The sequence below is a fragment of the Sesamum indicum genome, linkage group LG6 (genome assembly GCF_026168435.1).
Source record: "Sesamum indicum cultivar Baizhima isolate 11 linkage group LG6, ASM2616843v1, whole genome shotgun sequence".
In the NCBI taxonomy this organism is placed as follows: Eukaryota; Viridiplantae; Streptophyta; class Magnoliopsida; order Lamiales; family Pedaliaceae; genus Sesamum; species Sesamum indicum.
Genome location: NC_142662.1, coordinates 11,655,344 through 11,675,191, shown reverse-complemented (window position 1 = coordinate 11,675,191; position 19,848 = coordinate 11,655,344). Strand labels below are relative to the sequence as shown.

Here is a 19,848-nt window from a genome sequence, read left to right as displayed (position 1 = left end):
GTTATCAAAACTCGGTGGGGATTGCTTTTCTATCTCTTTTTTTTTTTTTTTTTTGCCGAATACTGCTCTCTTTTTCGTTTTTTTTCTTTTTGTTCTTTTTTTGTTTTTCTTTCTCTTTTTGTTCTTTTTCTTCGGATTTTCTTTTTGGCGTTCGAATTCTCTTAAGCTTATCCCCCATTGCATCTTTAGAAATCCGTTCTTGTAATCTGAAAAAAAATAGAGGACAAGACAGACAACCATGTAAGAAACCCATTAACCTAAGAAGGGAATAATGTCCTTCGAAGAACTAATTAACATTCATAGCTCTAATTCTAAATACTAAAGTGTCATTAGTCCATTTATTTTTTAGCAACTTCAATGAGAAATAAACAAATATTGCATCCAGCTCACGGCAGTAAACTACAGTAGAAACCCCCGTCACATATAAACCAGAAATACTACAAAATAAACAAAGCTTATCTAACTTAATGTTTTCGACATACCCACTTGATATTCCACCACCTCCATAAATTCGTCCACTTTTACGCTCAATAATGTTCATGGTCAAATCAATTTTGCCTGCATTGACGAAATTACAATAAACCAATAGATCCAGGTGGACACTGCCGTTAATATTTAACCACATTTACCAAAAACATTGAAGTAGCATCAAAAACCATTTACCAACAGCCGGCTCACGAATAATACTAACGTCGTCCGTAATACCATAGCTAGGACATAACCCACATCACTTTTCCACTAAATCATACAATAGACCTTCATAAGACAAATAGCTCAATCGAGTTCACAACGAGTAAACTTTAAACATGAGATAGTAAACTAATCTACCAATGCCAATTTGTGCTATTCCTTTTGTTGCATTTTGCAACCGTTGCTTATGAAACAAGTTGTATAATGGCCTCGTTATTTATCACTATCCCAATTCTTTCAAGAAGAAAGTGGTAAAGAGAGCTGAGGGCAGTGCATCGGAAGCTGGTCTCGTATTTTAGAAAAAATAAACTACAAGGAAAGAAAGCAACAGAAAAAGTTCTATGGAGCTAGTTACCCAATGCATACAACAGAATGAAATATTCCATAAGACATCAAAGATCAAATGTACCAAATACCTGCCCTTTCTTGGTGGTAAGTTGCAAGACTAATGTTGCTGGCTATATTTCCCCACAGTTGGCTCACCACTAAAGATAACAAGAAATAACACGAGCTATGAGATCTATTAGCGATATGGAAACAAACAAGTTCACATGATTAAAGAAAAATTGGGAACGAGTCACGTACATCTTATCAAGGATATGTATGGATATATCATTCACCCCTTCTTCTGAAACTTGTAATTTAATAATTTCCACAAATGCAATCGGATCAAGAAACTCAAATTCGGGAGATACTCCAATGCGAAAGGGGATTCCAGCAAAGGAGAAAGCTCGACATTTCCCACCCCCACTGACGTTATCAAAACTCGGTGGGGATTGCTTTTCTATCTCTTTTTTTTTTTTTTTTGCCGAATACTGCTCTCTTTTTCGTTTTTTTTCTTTTTGTTCTTTTTTTGTTTTTCTTTCTCTTTTTGTTCTTTTTCTTCGGATTTTCTTTTTGGCGTTCGAGTTCTCTTAAGCTTATCCCCCATTGCATCTTTAGAAATCCGTTCTTGTAATCTGAAAAAAAATAGAGGACAAGACAGACAACCATGTAAGAAACCCATTAACCTAAGAAGGGAATAATGTCCTTCGAAGAACTAATTAACATTCATAGCTCTAATTCTAAAGACTAAAGTGTCATTAGTCCATTTATTTTTTAGCAACTTCAATGAGAAATAAACAAATATTGCATCCAGCTCACGGCAGTAAACTACAGTAGAAACCCCCGTCACATATAAACCAGAAATACTACAAAATAAACAAAGCTTATCTAACTTAATGTTTTCGACATACCCACTTGATATTCCACCACCTCCATAAATTCGTCCACTTTTACGCTCAATAATGTTCATGGTCAAATCAATTTTGCCTGCATTGACGAAATTACAATAAACTAATAGATCCAGGTGGACACTGCCGTTAATATTTAACCACATTTACCAAAAACATTGAAGTAGCATCAAAAACCATTTACCAACAGCCGGCTCACGAATAATACTAACGTCGTCCGTAATACCATAGCTAGGACATAACCCACATCACTTTTCCACTAAATCATACAATAGACCTTCATAAGACAAATAGCTCAATCGAGTTCACAACGAGTAAACTTTAAACATGAGATAGTAAACTAATCTACCAATGCCAATTTGTGCTATTCCTTTTGTTGCATTTTGCAACCGTTGCTTATGAAACAAGTTGTATAATGGCCTCGTTATTTATCACTATCCCAATTCTTTCAAGAAGAAAGTGGTAAAGAGAGCTGAGGGCAGTGCATCGGAAGCTGGTCTCGTATTTTAGAAAAAATAAACTACAAGGAAAGAAAGCAACAGAAAAAGTTCTATGGAGCTAGTTACCGAATGCATACAACAGAATGAAATATTCCATAAGACATCAAAGATCAAATGTACCAAATACCTGCCCTTTCTTGGTGGTAAGTTGCAAGACTAATGTTGCTGGCTATATTTCCCCACAGTTGGCTCACCACTAAAGATAACAAGAAATAACACGAGCTATGAGATCTATTAGCGATATGGAAACAAACAAGTTCACATGATTAAAGAAAAATTGGGAACGAGTCACGTACATCTTATCAAGGATATGTATGGATATATCATTCACCCCTTCTTCTGAAACTTGTAATTTAATAATCTCCACAAATGCAATCGGATCAAGAAACTCAAATTCGGGAGATACTCCAATGCGAAAGGGGATTCCAGCAAAGGAGAAAGCTCGACATTTCCCACCCCCACTGACGTTATCAAAACTCGGTGGGGATTGCTTTTCTATCTCTTTTTTTTTTTTTTTTTTGCCGAATACTGCTCTCTTTTTCGTTTTTTTTCTTTTTGTTCTTTTTTTGTTTTTCTTTCTCTTTTTGTTCTTTTTCTTCGGATTTTCTTTTTGGCGTTCGAATTCTCTTAAGCTTATCCCCCATTACATCTTTAGAAATCCGTTCTTGTAATCTGAAAAAAAATAGAGGACAAGACAGACAACCATGTAAGAAACCCATTAACCTAAGAAGGGAATAATGTCCTTCGAAGAACTAATTAACATTCATAGCTCTAATTCTAAAGACTAAAGTGTCATTAGTCCATTTATTTTTTAGCAACTTCAATGAGAAATAAACAAATATTGCATCCAGCTCACGGCAGTAAACTACAGTAGAAACCCCCGTCACATATAAACCAGAAATACTACAAAATAAACAAAGCTTATGTAACTTAATGTTTTCGACATACCCACTTGATATTCCACCACCTCCATAAATTCGTCCACTTTTACGCTCAATAATGTTCATGGTCAAATCAATTTTGCCTGCATTGACGAAATTACAATAAACCAATAGATCCAGGTGGACACTGCCGTTAATATTTAACCACATTTACCAAAAACATTGAAGTAGCATCAAAAACCATTTACCAACAGCCGGCTCACGAATAATACTAACGTCGTCCGTAATACCATAGCTAGGACATAACCCACATCACTTTTCCACTAAATCATACAATAGACCTTCATAAGACAAATAGCTCAATCGAGTTCACAACGAGTAAACTTTAAACATGAGATAGTAAACTAATCTACCAATGCCAATTTGTGCTATTCCTTTTGTTGCATTTTGCAACCGTTGCTTATGAAACAAGTTGTATAATGGCCTCGTTATTTATCACTATCCCAATTCTTTCAAGAAGAAAGTGGTAAAGAGAGCTGAGGGCAGTGCATCGGAAGCTGGTCTCGTATTTTAGAAAAAATAAACTACAAGGAAAGAAAGCAACAGAAAAAGTTCTATGGAGCTAGTTACCCAATGCATACAACAGAATGAAATATTCCATAAGACATCAAAGATCAAATGTACCAAATACCTGCCCTTTCTTGGTGGTAAGTTGCAAGACTAATGTTGCTGGCTATATTTCCCCACAGTTGGCTCACCACTAAAGATAACAAGAAATAACACGAGCTATGAGATCTATTAGCGATATGGAAACAAACAAGTTCACATGATTAAAGAAAAATTGGGAACGAGTCACGTACATCTTATCAAGGATATGTATGGATATATCATTCACCCCTTCTTCTGAAACTTGTAATTTAATAATCTCCACAAATGCAATCGGATCAAGAAACTCAAATTCGGGAGATACTCCAATGCGAAAGGGGATTCCAGCAAAGGAGAAAGCTCGACATTTCCCACCCCCACTGACGTTATCAAAACTCGGTGGGGATTGCTTTTCTATCTCTTTTTTTTTTTTTTTTTTGCCGAATACTGCTCTCTTTTTCGTTTTTTTTCTTTTTGTTCTTTTTTTGTTTTTCTTTCTCTTTTTGTTCTTTTTCTTCGGATTTTCTTTTTGGCGTTCGAGTTCTCTTAAGCTTATCCCCCATTGCATCTTTAGAAATCCGTTCTTGTAATCTGAAAAAAAATAGAGGACAAGACAGACAACCATGTAAGAAACCCATTAACCTAAGAAGGGAATAATGTCCTTCGAAGAACTAATTAACATTCATAGCTCTAATTCTAAAGACTAAAGTGTCATTAGTCCATTTATTTTTTAGCAACTTCAATGAGAAATAAACAAATATTGCATCCAGCTCACGGCAGTAGACTACAGTAGAAACCCCCGTCACATATAAACCAGAAATACTACAAAATAAACAAAGCTTATCTAACTTAATGTTTTCGACATACCCACTTGATATTCCACCACCTCCATAAATTCGTCCACTTTTACGCTCAATAATGTTCATGGTCAAATCAATTTTGCCTGCATTGACGAAATTACAATAAACCAATAGATCCAGGTGGACACTGCCGTTAATATTTAACCACATTTACCAAAAACATTGAAGTAGCATCAAAAACCATTTACCAACAGCCGGCTCACGAATAATACTAACGTCGTCCGTAATACCATAGCTAGGACATAACCCACATCACTTTTCCACTAAATCATACAATAGACCTTCATAAGACAAATAGCTCAATCGAGTTCACAACGAGTAAACTTTAAACATGAGATAGTAAACTAATCTACCAATGCCAATTTGTGCTATTCCTTTTGTTGCATTTTGCAACCGTTGCTTATGAAACAAGTTGTATAATGGCCTCGTTATTTATCACTATCCCAATTCTTTCAAGAAGAAAGTGGTAAAGAGAGCTGAGGGCAGTGCATCGGAAGTTGGTCTCGTATTTTAGAAAAAATAAACTACAAGGAAAGAAAGCAACAGAAAAAGTTCTATGGAGCTAGTTACCCAATGCATACAACAGAATTAAATATTCCATAAGACATCAAAGATCAAATGTACCAAATACCTGCCCTTTCTTGGTGGTAAGTTGCAAGACTAATGTTGCTGGCTTTATTTCCCCACAGTTGGCTCACCACTAAAGATAACAAGAAATAACACGAGCTATGAGATCTATTAGCGATATGGAAACAAACAAGTTCACATGATTAAAGAAAAATTGGGAACGAGTCACGTACGTCTTATCAAGGATATGTATGGATATATCATTCACCCCTTCTTCTCAAACTTGTAATTTAATAATCTCCACAAATGCAATCGGATCAAGAAACTCAAATTCGGGAGATACTCCAATGCGAAAGGGGATTCCAGCAATGGAGAAAGCTCGACATTTCCCACCACCACTGACGTTATCAAAACTCGGTGGGGATTGCTTTTCTATCTCTTTTTTTTTTTTTTTTTGCCGAATACTGCTCTCTTTTTCTTTTTTTTTTCTTTTTGTTCTTTTTTTGTTTTTCTTTCTCTTTTTGTTCTTTTTCTTCGGATTTTCTTTTTGGCGTTCGAAATCTCTTAAGCTTATCCCCCATTGCATCTTTAGAAATCCGTTCTTGTAATCTGAAAAAAAATAGAAGACAAGACAGACAACCATGTAAGAAACCCATAAACCTAAGAAGAGAATAATGTCCTTCGAAGAACTAATTAACATTCGTAGCTCTAATTCTAAAGACTAAAGTGTCATTAGTCCATTTATTTTTTAGCAACTTCAATGAGAAATAAACAAATATTGCATCCAGCTCACGGCAGTAAACTACAGTAGAAACCCCCATCACATATAAACCAGAAATGCTACAAAATAAACAAAGCTTATGTAACTTAATGTTTTCGACATACCCACTTGATATTCCACCACCTCCATAAATTCGTCCACTTTTACGCTCAATAATGTTCATGGTCAAATCAATTTTGCCTGCATTGATGAAATTATAATAAACCAATAGATCCAGGTGGACACTGCCGTTAATATTTAACCACATTTACCAAAAACATTGAAGTAGCATCAAAAACCATTTACCAACAGCCGGCTCACGAATAATACTAACGTCGTCCGTAATACCATAGCTAGGACATAACCCACATCACTTTTCCACTAAATCATACAATAGACCTTCATAAGACAAATAGCTCAATCGAGTTCACAACGAGTAAACTTTAAACATGAGATAGTAAACTAATCTACCAATGCCAATTTGTGCTATTCCTTTTGTTGCATTTTGCAACCGTTGCTTATGAAACAAGTTGTATAATGGCCTCGTTATTTATCACTATCCCAATTCTTTCAAGAAGAAAGTGGTAAAGAGAGCTGAGGGCAGTGCATCGGAAGCTGGTCTCGTATTTTAGAAAAAATAAACTACAAGGAAAGAAAGCAACAGAAAAAGTTCTATGGAGCTAGTTACCGAATGCATACAACAGAATGAAATATTCCATAAGACATCAAAGATCAAATGTACCAAATACCTGCCCTTTCTTGGTGGTAAGTTGCAAGACTAATGTTGCTGGCTATATTTCCCCACAGTTGGCTCACCACTAAAGATAACAAGAAATAACACGAGCTATGAGATCTATTAGCGATATGGAAACAAACAAGTTCACATGATTAAAGAAAAATTGGGAACGAGTCACGTACATCTTATCAAGGATATGTATGGATATATCATTCACCCCTTCTTCTGAAACTTGTAATTTAATAATCTCCACAAATGCAATCGGATCAAGAAACTCAAATTCGGGAGATACTCCAATGCGAAAGGGGATTCCAGCAAAGGAGAAAGCTCGACATTTCCCACCCCCACTGACGTTATCAAAACTCGGTGGGGATTGCTTTTCTATCTCTTTTTTTTTTTTTTTTTTGCCGAATACTGCTCTCTTTTTCGTTTTTTTTCTTTTTGTTCTTTTTTTGTTTTTCTTTCTCTTTTTGTTCTTTTTCTTCGGATTTTCTTTTTGGCGTTCGAATTCTCTTAAGCTTATCCCCCATTGCATCTTTAGAAATCCGTTCTTGTAATCTGAAAAAAAATAGAGGACAAGACAGACAACCATGTAAGAAACCCATTAACCTAAGAAGGGAATAATGTCCTTCGAAGAACTAATTAACATTCATAGCTCTAATTCTAAATACTAAAGTGTCATTAGTCCATTTATTTTTTAGCAACTTCAATGAGAAATAAACAAATATTGCATCCAGCTCACGGCAGTAAACTACAGTAGAAACCCCCGTCACATATAAACCAGAAATACTACAAAATAAACAAAGCTTATCTAACTTAATGTTTTCGACATACCCACTTGATATTCCACCACCTCCATAAATTCGTCCACTTTTACGCTCAATAATGTTCATGGTCAAATCAATTTTGCCTGCATTGACGAAATTACAATAAACCAATAGATCCAGGTGGACACTGCCGTTAATATTTAACCACATTTACCAAAAACATTGAAGTAGCATCAAAAACCATTTACCAACAGCCGGCTCACGAATAATACTAACGTCGTCCGTAATACCATAGCTAGGACATAACCCACATCACTTTTCCACTAAATCATACAATAGACCTTCATAAGACAAATAGCTCAATCGAGTTCACAACGAGTAAACTTTAAACATGAGATAGTAAACTAATCTACCAATGCCAATTTGTGCTATTCCTTTTGTTGCATTTTGCAACCGTTGCTTATGAAACAAGTTGTATAATGGCCTCGTTATTTATCACTATCCCAATTCTTTCAAGAAGAAAGTGGTAAAGAGAGCTGAGGGCAGTGCATCGGAAGCTGGTCTCGTATTTTAGAAAAAATAAACTACAAGGAAAGAAAGCAACAGAAAAAGTTCTATGGAGCTAGTTACCCAATGCATACAACAGAATGAAATATTCCATAAGACATCAAAGATCAAATGTACCAAATACCTGCCCTTTCTTGGTGGTAAGTTGCAAGACTAATGTTGCTGGCTATATTTCCCCACAGTTGGCTCACCACTAAAGATAACAAGAAATAACACGAGCTATGAGATCTATTAGCGATATGGAAACAAACAAGTTCACATGATTAAAGAAAAATTGGGAACGAGTCACGTACATCTTATCAAGGATATGTATGGATATATCATTCACCCCTTCTTCTGAAACTTGTAATTTAATAATTTCCACAAATGCAATCGGATCAAGAAACTCAAATTCGGGAGATACTCCAATGCGAAAGGGGATTCCAGCAAAGGAGAAAGCTCGACATTTCCCACCCCCACTGACGTTATCAAAACTCGGTGGGGATTGCTTTTCTATCTCTTTTTTTTTTTTTTTTGCCGAATACTGCTCTCTTTTTCGTTTTTTTTCTTTTTGTTCTTTTTTTGTTTTTCTTTCTCTTTTTGTTCTTTTTCTTCGGATTTTCTTTTTGGCGTTCGAGTTCTCTTAAGCTTATCCCCCATTGCATCTTTAGAAATCCGTTCTTGTAATCTGAAAAAAAATAGAGGACAAGACAGACAACCATGTAAGAAACCCATTAACCTAAGAAGGGAATAATGTCCTTCGAAGAACTAATTAACATTCATAGCTCTAATTCTAAAGACTAAAGTGTCATTAGTCCATTTATTTTTTAGCAACTTCAATGAGAAATAAACAAATATTGCATCCAGCTCACGGCAGTAAACTACAGTAGAAACCCCCGTCACATATAAACCAGAAATACTACAAAATAAACAAAGCTTATCTAACTTAATGTTTTCGACATACCCACTTGATATTCCACCACCTCCATAAATTCGTCCACTTTTACGCTCAATAATGTTCATGGTCAAATCAATTTTGCCTGCATTGACGAAATTACAATAAACTAATAGATCCAGGTGGACACTGCCGTTAATATTTAACCACATTTACCAAAAACATTGAAGTAGCATCAAAAACCATTTACCAACAGCCGGCTCACGAATAATACTAACGTCGTCCGTAATACCATAGCTAGGACATAACCCACATCACTTTTCCACTAAATCATACAATAGACCTTCATAAGACAAATAGCTCAATCGAGTTCACAACGAGTAAACTTTAAACATGAGATAGTAAACTAATCTACCAATGCCAATTTGTGCTATTCCTTTTGTTGCATTTTGCAACCGTTGCTTATGAAACAAGTTGTATAATGGCCTCGTTATTTATCACTATCCCAATTCTTTCAAGAAGAAAGTGGTAAAGAGAGCTGAGGGCAGTGCATCGGAAGCTGGTCTCGTATTTTAGAAAAAATAAACTACAAGGAAAGAAAGCAACAGAAAAAGTTCTATGGAGCTAGTTACCGAATGCATACAACAGAATGAAATATTCCATAAGACATCAAAGATCAAATGTACCAAATACCTGCCCTTTCTTGGTGGTAAGTTGCAAGACTAATGTTGCTGGCTATATTTCCCCACAGTTGGCTCACCACTAAAGATAACAAGAAATAACACGAGCTATGAGATCTATTAGCGATATGGAAACAAACAAGTTCACATGATTAAAGAAAAATTGGGAACGAGTCACGTACATCTTATCAAGGATATGTATGGATATATCATTCACCCCTTCTTCTGAAACTTGTAATTTAATAATCTCCACAAATGCAATCGGATCAAGAAACTCAAATTCGGGAGATACTCCAATGCGAAAGGGGATTCCAGCAAAGGAGAAAGCTCGACATTTCCCACCCCCACTGACGTTATCAAAACTCGGTGGGGATTGCTTTTCTATCTCTTTTTTTTTTTTTTTTTTGCCGAATACTGCTCTCTTTTTCGTTTTTTTTCTTTTTGTTCTTTTTTTGTTTTTCTTTCTCTTTTTGTTCTTTTTCTTCGGATTTTCTTTTTGGCGTTCGAATTCTCTTAAGCTTATCCCCCATTACATCTTTAGAAATCCGTTCTTGTAATCTGAAAAAAAATAGAGGACAAGACAGACAACCATGTAAGAAACCCATTAACCTAAGAAGGGAATAATGTCCTTCGAAGAACTAATTAACATTCATAGCTCTAATTCTAAAGACTAAAGTGTCATTAGTCCATTTATTTTTTAGCAACTTCAATGAGAAATAAACAAATATTGCATCCAGCTCACGGCAGTAAACTACAGTAGAAACCCCCGTCACATATAAACCAGAAATACTACAAAATAAACAAAGCTTATGTAACTTAATGTTTTCGACATACCCACTTGATATTCCACCACCTCCATAAATTCGTCCACTTTTACGCTCAATAATGTTCATGGTCAAATCAATTTTGCCTGCATTGACGAAATTACAATAAACCAATAGATCCAGGTGGACACTGCCGTTAATATTTAACCACATTTACCAAAAACATTGAAGTAGCATCAAAAACCATTTACCAACAGCCGGCTCACGAATAATACTAACGTCGTCCGTAATACCATAGCTAGGACATAACCCACATCACTTTTCCACTAAATCATACAATAGACCTTCATAAGACAAATAGCTCAATCGAGTTCACAACGAGTAAACTTTAAACATGAGATAGTAAACTAATCTACCAATGCCAATTTGTGCTATTCCTTTTGTTGCATTTTGCAACCGTTGCTTATGAAACAAGTTGTATAATGGCCTCGTTATTTATCACTATCCCAATTCTTTCAAGAAGAAAGTGGTAAAGAGAGCTGAGGGCAGTGCATCGGAAGCTGGTCTCGTATTTTAGAAAAAATAAACTACAAGGAAAGAAAGCAACAGAAAAAGTTCTATGGAGCTAGTTACCCAATGCATACAACAGAATGAAATATTCCATAAGACATCAAAGATCAAATGTACCAAATACCTGCCCTTTCTTGGTGGTAAGTTGCAAGACTAATGTTGCTGGCTATATTTCCCCACAGTTGGCTCACCACTAAAGATAACAAGAAATAACACGAGCTATGAGATCTATTAGCGATATGGAAACAAACAAGTTCACATGATTAAAGAAAAATTGGGAACGAGTCACGTACATCTTATCAAGGATATGTATGGATATATCATTCACCCCTTCTTCTGAAACTTGTAATTTAATAATCTCCACAAATGCAATCGGATCAAGAAACTCAAATTCGGGAGATACTCCAATGCGAAAGGGGATTCCAGCAAAGGAGAAAGCTCGACATTTCCCACCCCCACTGACGTTATCAAAACTCGGTGGGGATTGCTTTTCTATCTCTTTTTTTTTTTTTTTTTTTGCCGAATACTGCTCTCTTTTTCGTTTTTTTTCTTTTTGTTCTTTTTTTGTTTTTCTTTCTCTTTTTGTTCTTTTTCTTCGGATTTTCTTTTTGGCGTTCGAGTTCTCTTAAGCTTATCCCCCATTGCATCTTTAGAAATCCGTTCTTGTAATCTGAAAAAAAATAGAGGACAAGACAGACAACCATGTAAGAAACCCATTAACCTAAGAAGGGAATAATGTCCTTCGAAGAACTAATTAACATTCATAGCTCTAATTCTAAAGACTAAAGTGTCATTAGTCCATTTATTTTTTAGCAACTTCAATGAGAAATAAACAAATATTGCATCCAGCTCACGGCAGTAGACTACAGTAGAAACCCCCGTCACATATAAACCAGAAATACTACAAAATAAACAAAGCTTATCTAACTTAATGTTTTCGACATACCCACTTGATATTCCACCACCTCCATAAATTCGTCCACTTTTACGCTCAATAATGTTCATGGTCAAATCAATTTTGCCTGCATTGACGAAATTACAATAAACCAATAGATCCAGGTGGACACTGCCGTTAATATTTAACCACATTTACCAAAAACATTGAAGTAGCATCAAAAACCATTTACCAACAGCCGGCTCACGAATAATACTAACGTCGTCCGTAATACCATAGCTAGGACATAACCCACATCACTTTTCCACTAAATCATACAATAGACCTTCATAAGACAAATAGCTCAATCGAGTTCACAACGAGTAAACTTTAAACATGAGATAGTAAACTAATCTACCAATGCCAATTTGTGCTATTCCTTTTGTTGCATTTTGCAACCGTTGCTTATGAAACAAGTTGTATAATGGCCTCGTTATTTATCACTATCCCAATTCTTTCAAGAAGAAAGTGGTAAAGAGAGCTGAGGGCAGTGCATCGGAAGTTGGTCTCGTATTTTAGAAAAAATAAACTACAAGGAAAGAAAGCAACAGAAAAAGTTCTATGGAGCTAGTTACCCAATGCATACAACAGAATTAAATATTCCATAAGACATCAAATATCAAATGTACCAAATACCTGCCCTTTCTTGGTGGTAAGTTGCAAGACTAATGTTGCTGGCTTTATTTCCCCACAGTTGGCTCACCACTAAAGATAACAAGAAATAACACGAGCTATGAGATCTATTAGCGATATGGAAACAAACAAGTTCACATGATTAAAGAAAAATTGGGAACGAGTCACGTACGTCTTATCAAGGATATGTATGGATATATCATTCACCCCTTCTTCTCAAACTTGTAATTTAATAATCTCCACAAATGCAATCGGATCAAGAAACTCAAATTCGGGAGATACTCCAATGCGAAAGGGGATTCCAGCAATGGAGAAAGCTCGACATTTCCCACCACCACTGACGTTATCAAAACTCGGTGGGGATTGCTTTTCTATCTCTTTTTTTTTTTTTTTTTGCCGAATACTGCTCTCTTTTTCTTTTTTTTTTCTTTTTGTTCTTTTTTTGTTTTTCTTTCTCTTTTTGTTCTTTTTCTTCGGATTTTCTTTTTGGCGTTCGAAATCTCTTAAGCTTATCCCCCATTGCATCTTTAGAAATCCGTTCTTGTAATCTGAAAAAAAATAGAAGACAAGACAGACAACCATGTAAGAAACCCATAAACCTAAGAAGAGAATAATGTCCTTCGAAGAACTAATTAACATTCGTAGCTCTAATTCTAAAGACTAAAGTGTCATTAGTCCATTTATTTTTTAGCAACTTCAATGAGAAATAAACAAATATTGCATCCAGCTCACGGCAGTAAACTACAGTAGAAACCCCCATCACATATAAACCAGAAATGCTACAAAATAAACAAAGCTTATGTAACTTAATGTTTTCGACATACCCACTTGATATTCCACCACCTCCATAAATTCGTCCACTTTTACGCTCAATAATGTTCATGGTCAAATCAATTTTGCCTGCATTGACGAAATTACAATAAACCAATAGATCCAGGTGGACACTGCCGTTAATATTTAACCACATTTACCAAAAACATTGAAGTAGCATCAAAAACCATTTACCAATAGCCGGCTCACGAATAATACTAACGTCGTCCGTAATACCATAGCTAGGACATAACCCACATCACTTTTCCACTAAATCATACAATAGACCTTCATAAGACAAATAGCTCAATCGAGTTCACAACGAGCAAACTTTAAACATGAGATAGTAAACTAATCTACCAATGCCAATTTGTGCAATTCCTTTTATTGCATTTTGCAACCGTTGCTTATGAAACAATTGTATAATGGCCTCGTTTTTTATCACTATCCCAACAACTCACAACTTCTTTCAAGAAGAAAGTGGTAAAGAGAGCTGAGGGCAGTGCATCAGAAGTTGGTCTCGCATGTTAGAAAAAATAAACTACAAGGAAAGAAAGCAACATAAAAAGTTCTATGGAGCTAGTTACCCAATGCATACAACAGAATGAAATATTCCATAAGACATCAAAGATCAAATGTAGCAAATACCTGCCCTTTCTTGGTGGTAAGTTGCAAGACTAATGTTGCTGGCTTTATTTCCCCACAGTTGGCTCACCACTAAAGATAACAAGAAATAACACGAGCTATGAGATCTATTAGCGATATGGAAACAAACAAGTTCACATGATTAAAGAAAAATTGGGAACGAGTCACGTACGTCTTATCAAGGATATGTATGGATATATCATTCACCCCTTCTTCTCAAACTTGTAATTTAATAATCTCCACAAATGCAATCGGATCAAGAAACTCAAATTCGGGAGATACTCCAATGCGAAAGGGGATTCCAGCAATGGAGAAAGCTCGACATTTCCCACCACCACTAACGTTATCAAAACTCGGTGGGGATTGCTTTTCTATCTCTTTGTTTTTTTTTTTTTTTTGCCGAATACTGCTCTCTTTTTCTTTTTTTTTCTTTTTGTTCTTTTTTTGTTTTTCTTTCTCTTTTTCTTCTTTTTCTTCGGATTTTCTTTTTGGCGTTCGAATCTCTTAAGCTTATCCCCCATTGCATCTTTAGAAATCCGTTCTTGTAATCTGAAAAAAAATAGAAGACAAGACAGACAACCATGTAAGAAACCCATAAACCTAAGAAGAGAATAATGTCCTTCGAAGAACTAATTAACATTCGTAGCTCTAATTCTAAAGACTAAAGTGTCATTAGTCCATTTATTTTTTAGCAACTTCAATGAGAAATAAACAAATATTGCATCCAGCTCACGGCAGTAAACTACAGTAGAAACCCCCATCACATATAAACCAGAAATGCTACAAAATAAACAAAGCTTATGTAACTTAATGTTTTCGACATACCCACTTGATATTCCACCACCTCCATAAATTCGTCCACTTTTACGCTCAATAATGTTCATGGTCAAATCAATTTTGCGTGCATTGACGAAATTACAATAAACCAATAGATCCAGGTGGACACTGCCGTTAATATTTAACCACATTTACCAAAAACATTGAAGTAGCATCAAAAACCATTTACCAACAGCCGGCTCACGAATAATACTAACGTCGTCCGTAATACCATAGCTAGGACATAACCCACATCACTTTTCCACTAAATCATACAATAGACCTTCATAAGACAAATCGCTCAATCGAGTTCACAACGAGCAAACTTTAAACATGAGATAGTAAACTAATCTACCAATGCCAATTTGTGCTATTCCTTTTATTGCATTTTGCAACCGTTGCTTATGAAACAAGTTGTATAATGGCCTCGTTATTTATCACTATCCCAATTCTTTCAAGAAGAAAGTGGTAAAGAGAGCTGAGGGCAGTGCATCGGAAGCTGGTCTCGTATTTTAGAAAAAATAAACTACAAGGAAAGAAAGCAACAGAAAAAGTTCTATGGAGCTAGTTACCCAATGCATACAACAGAATGAAATATTCCATAAGACATCAAAGATCAAATGTACCAAATACCTGCCCTTTCTTGGTGGTAAGTTGCAAGACTAATGTTGCTGGCTATATTTCCCCACAGTTGGCTCACCACTAAAGATAACAAGAAATAACACGAGCTATGAGATCTATTAGCGATATGGAAACAAACAAGTTCACATGATTAAAGAAAAATTGGGAACGAGTCACGTACATCTTATCAAGGATATGTATGGATATATCATTCACCCCTTCTTCTGAAACTTGTAATTTAATAATTTCCACAAATGCAATCGGATCAAGAAACTCAAATTCGGGAGATACTCCAATGCGAAAGGGGATTCCAGCAAAGGAGAAAGCTCGACATTTCCCACCCCCACTGACGTTATCAAAACTCGGTGGGGATTGCTTTTCTATCTCTTTTTTTTTTTTTTTTTGCCGAATACTGCTCTCTTTTTCGTTTTTTTTCTTTTTGTTCTTTTTTTGTTTTTCTTTCTCTTTTTGTTCTTTTTCTTCGGATTTTCTTTTTGGCGTTCGAATTCTCTTAAGCTTATCCCCCATTGCATCTTTAGAAATCCGTTCTTGTAATCTGAAAAAAATAGAGGACAAGACAGACAACCATGTAAGAAACCCATTAACCTAAGAAGGGAATAATGTCCTTCGAAGAACTAATTAACATTCATAGCTCTAATTCTAAAGACTAAAGTGTCATTAGTCCATTTATTTTTTAGCAACTTCAATGAGAAATAAACAAATATTGCATCCAGCTCACGGCAGTAAACTACAGTAGAAACCCCCGTCACATATAAACCAGAAATACTACAAAATAAACAAAGCTTATGTAACTTAATGTTTTCGACATACCCACTTGATATTCCACCACCTCCATAAATTCGTCCACTTTTACGCTCAATAATGTTCATGGTCAAATCAATTTTGCCTGCATTGACGAAATTACAATAAACCAATAGATCCAGGTGGACATTGCCGTTAATATTTAACCACTTTTACCAAAAACATTGAAGTAGCATCAAAAACCATTTACCAACAGCCGGCTCACGAATAATACTAACGTCGTCCGTAATACCATAGCTAGGACATAACCCACATCACTTTTCCACTAAATCATACAATAGACCTTCATAAGACAAATAGCTCAATCGAGTTCACAACGAGCAAACTTTAAACATGAGATAGTAAACTAATCTACCAATGCCAATTTGTGCTATTCCTTTTATTGCATTTTGCAACCGTTGCTTATGAAACAAGTTGTATAATGGCCTCGTTATTTATCACTATCCCAATTCTTTCAAGAAGAAAGTGGTAAAGAGAGCTGAGGGCAGTGCATCGGAAGCTGGTCTCGTATTTTAGAAAAAATAAACTACAAGGAAAGAAAGCAACAGAAAAAGTTCTATGGAGCTAGTTACCCAATGCATACAACAGAATGAAATATTCCATAAGACATCAAAGATCAAATGTACCAAATACCTGCCCTTTCTTGGTGGTAAGTTGCAAGACTAATGTTGCTGGCTATATTTCCCCACAGTTGGCTCACCACTAAAGATAACAAGAAATAACACGAGCTATGAGATCTATTAGCGATATGGAAACAAACAAGTTCACATGATTAAAGAAAAATTGGGAACGAGTCACGTACATCTTATCAAGGATATGTATGGATATATCATTCACCCCTTCTTCTGAAACTTGTAATTTAATAATTTCCACAAATGCAATCGGATCAAGAAACTCAAATTCGGGAGATACTCCAATGCGAAAGGGGATTCCAGCAAAGGAGAAAGCTCGACATTTCCCACCCCCACTGACGTTATCAAAACTCGGTGGGGATTGCTTTTCTATCTCTTTTTTTTTTTTTTTTTTGCCGAATACTGCTCTCTTTTTCGTTTTTTTTCTTTTTGTTCTTTTTTTGTTTTTCTTTCTCTTTTTGTTCTTTTTCTTCGGATTTTCTTTTTGGCGTTCGAATTCTCTTAAGCTTATCCCCCATTGCATCTTTAGAAATCCGTTCTTGTAATCTGAAAAAAATAGAGGACAAGACAGACAACCATGTAAGAAACCCATTAACCTAAGAAGGGAATAATGTCCTTCGAAGAACTAATTAACATTCATAGCTCTAATTCTAAAGACTAAAGTGTCATTAGTCCATTTATTTTTTAGCAACTTCAATGAGAAATAAACAAATATTGCATCCAGCTCACGGCAGTAAACTACAGTAGAAACCCCGTCACATATAAACCAGAAATACTACAAAATAAACAAAGCTTATGTAACTTAATGTTTTCGACATACCCACTTGATATTCCACCACCTCCATAAATTCGTCCACTTTTACGCTCAATAATGTTCATGCTCAAATCAATTTTGCCTGCATTGACGAAATTACAATAAACCAATAGATCCAGGTGGACACTGCCGTTAATATTTAACCACATTTACCAAAAATATTGAAGTAGCATCAAAAACCATTTACCAACAGCCGGCTCACGAATAATACTAACGTCGTCCGTAATACCATAGCTAGGACATAACCCACATCACTTTTCCACTAAATCATACAATAGACCTTCATAAGACAAATAGCTCAATCGAGTTCACAACGAGGAAACTTTAAACATGAGATAGTAAACTAATCTACCAATGCCAATTTGTGCTATTCCTTTTGTTGCATTTTGCAACCGTTGCTTATGAAACAAGTTGTATAATGGCCTCGTTATTTATCACTATCCCAATTCTTTCAAGAAGAAAGTGGTAAAGAGAGCTGAGGGCAGTGCATCGGAAGCTGGTCTCGTATTTTAGAAAAAATAAACTACAAGGAAAGAAAGCAACAGAAAAAGTTCTATGGAGCTAGTTACCCAATGCATACAACAGAATGAAATATTCCATAAGACATCAAAGATCAAATGTACCAAATACCTGCCCTTTCTTGGTGGTAAGTTGCAAGACTAATGTTGCTGGCTATATTTTTCCCCACAGTTGGCTCACCACTAAAGATAACAAGAAATAACACGAGCTATGAGATCTATTAGCGATATGGAAACAAACAAGTTCACATGATTAAAGAAAAATTGGGAACGAGTCACGTACATCTTATCAAGGATATGTATGGATATATCATTCACCCCTTCTTCTGAAACTTGTAATTTAATAATTTCCACAAATGCAATCGGATCAAGAAACTCAAATTCGGGAGATACTCCAATGCGAAAGGGGATTCCAGCAAAGGAGAAAGCTCGACATTTCCCACCCCCACTGACGTTATCAAAACTCGGTGGGGATTGCTTTTCTATCTCTTTTTTTTTTTTTTTTTGCCGAATACTGCTCTCTTTTTCGTTTTTTTTCTTTTTGTTCTTTTTTTGTTTTTCTTTCTCTTTTTGTTCTTTTTCTTCGGATTTTCTTTTTGGCGTTCGAATTCTCTTAAGCTTATCCCCCATTGCATCTTTAGAAATCCGTTCTTGTAATCTGAAAAAAATAGAGGACAAGACAGACAACCATGTAAGAAACCCATTAACCTAAGAAGGGAATAATGTCCTTCGAAGAACTAATTAACATTCATAGCTCTAATTCTAAAGACTAAAGTGTCATTAGTCCATTTATTTTTTAGCAACTTCAATGAGAAATAAACAAATATTGCATCCAGCTCACGGCAGTAAACTACAGTAGAAACCCCGTCACATATAAACCAGAAATACTACAAAATAAACAAAGCTTATGTAACTTAATGTTTTCGACATACCCACTTGATATTCCACCACCTCCATAAATTCGTCCACTTTTACGCTCAATAATGTTCATGGTCAAATCAATTTTGCCTGCATTGACGAAATTACAATAAACCAATAGATCCAGGTGGACACTGCCGTTAATATTTAACCACATTTACCAAAAATATTGAAGTAGCATCAAAAACCATTTACCAACAGCCGGCTCACGAATAATACTAACGTCGTCCGTAATACCATAGCTAGGACATAACCCACATCACTTTTCCACTAAATCATACAATAGACCTTCATAAGACAAATAGCTCAATCGAGTTCACAACGAGTAAACTTTAAACATGAGATAGTAAACTAATCTACCAATGCCAATTTGTGCTATTCCTTTTGTTGCATTTTGCAACCGTTGCTTATGAAACAAGTTGTATAATGGCCTCGTTATTTATCACTATCCCAATTCTTTCAAGAAGAAAGTGGTAAAGAGAGCTGAGGGCAGTGCATCGGAAGCTGGTCTCGTATTTTAGAAAAAATAAACTACAAGGAAAGAAAGCAACAGAAAAAGTTCTATGGAGCTAGTTACCCAATGCATACAACA

At 35.6% G+C, this 19,848-nt stretch overlaps 3 long non-coding RNA genes across 5 annotated transcripts; all 3 read right to left on the bottom strand.

Annotated features, from left to right (window-relative positions):
• Nucleotides 1-663: 663 nt before the first annotated feature.
• Nucleotides 664-3,532, bottom strand: LOC148787773 (uncharacterized). 2 transcript variants are annotated; one of them, XR_016065681.1, is made up of 3 exons: nt 3,371-3,532; nt 1,926-3,094; nt 664-1,649 (listed from the first exon to the last, which is right to left on the bottom strand). It is a non-coding gene; the product is annotated as an uncharacterized LOC148787773 (long non-coding RNA). The 2 variants fall into 2 exon arrangements; XR_016065682.1 differs by having other exon boundaries at nt 664-2,618; nt 2,719-3,094; nt 3,371-3,528.
• Nucleotides 3,533-7,886: 4,354 nt separating this feature from the next.
• On the bottom strand, nt 7,887-10,755 carry LOC148787772 (uncharacterized). 2 transcript variants are annotated; one of them, XR_016065701.1, is made up of 3 exons: nt 10,594-10,755; nt 9,149-10,317; nt 7,887-8,872 (listed from the first exon to the last, which is right to left on the bottom strand). It is a non-coding gene; the product is annotated as an uncharacterized LOC148787772 (long non-coding RNA). The 2 variants fall into 2 exon arrangements; XR_016065702.1 differs by having other exon boundaries at nt 7,887-9,841; nt 9,942-10,317; nt 10,594-10,751.
• Nucleotides 10,756-12,829: 2,074 nt separating this feature from the next.
• On the bottom strand, nt 12,830-16,614 carry LOC148787771 (uncharacterized). The gene is made up of 3 exons (XR_016065856.1): nt 15,565-16,614; nt 13,485-14,664; nt 12,830-13,208 (listed from the first exon to the last, which is right to left on the bottom strand). It is a non-coding gene; the product is annotated as an uncharacterized LOC148787771 (long non-coding RNA).
• Nucleotides 16,615-19,848: the final 3,234 nt, after the last annotated feature.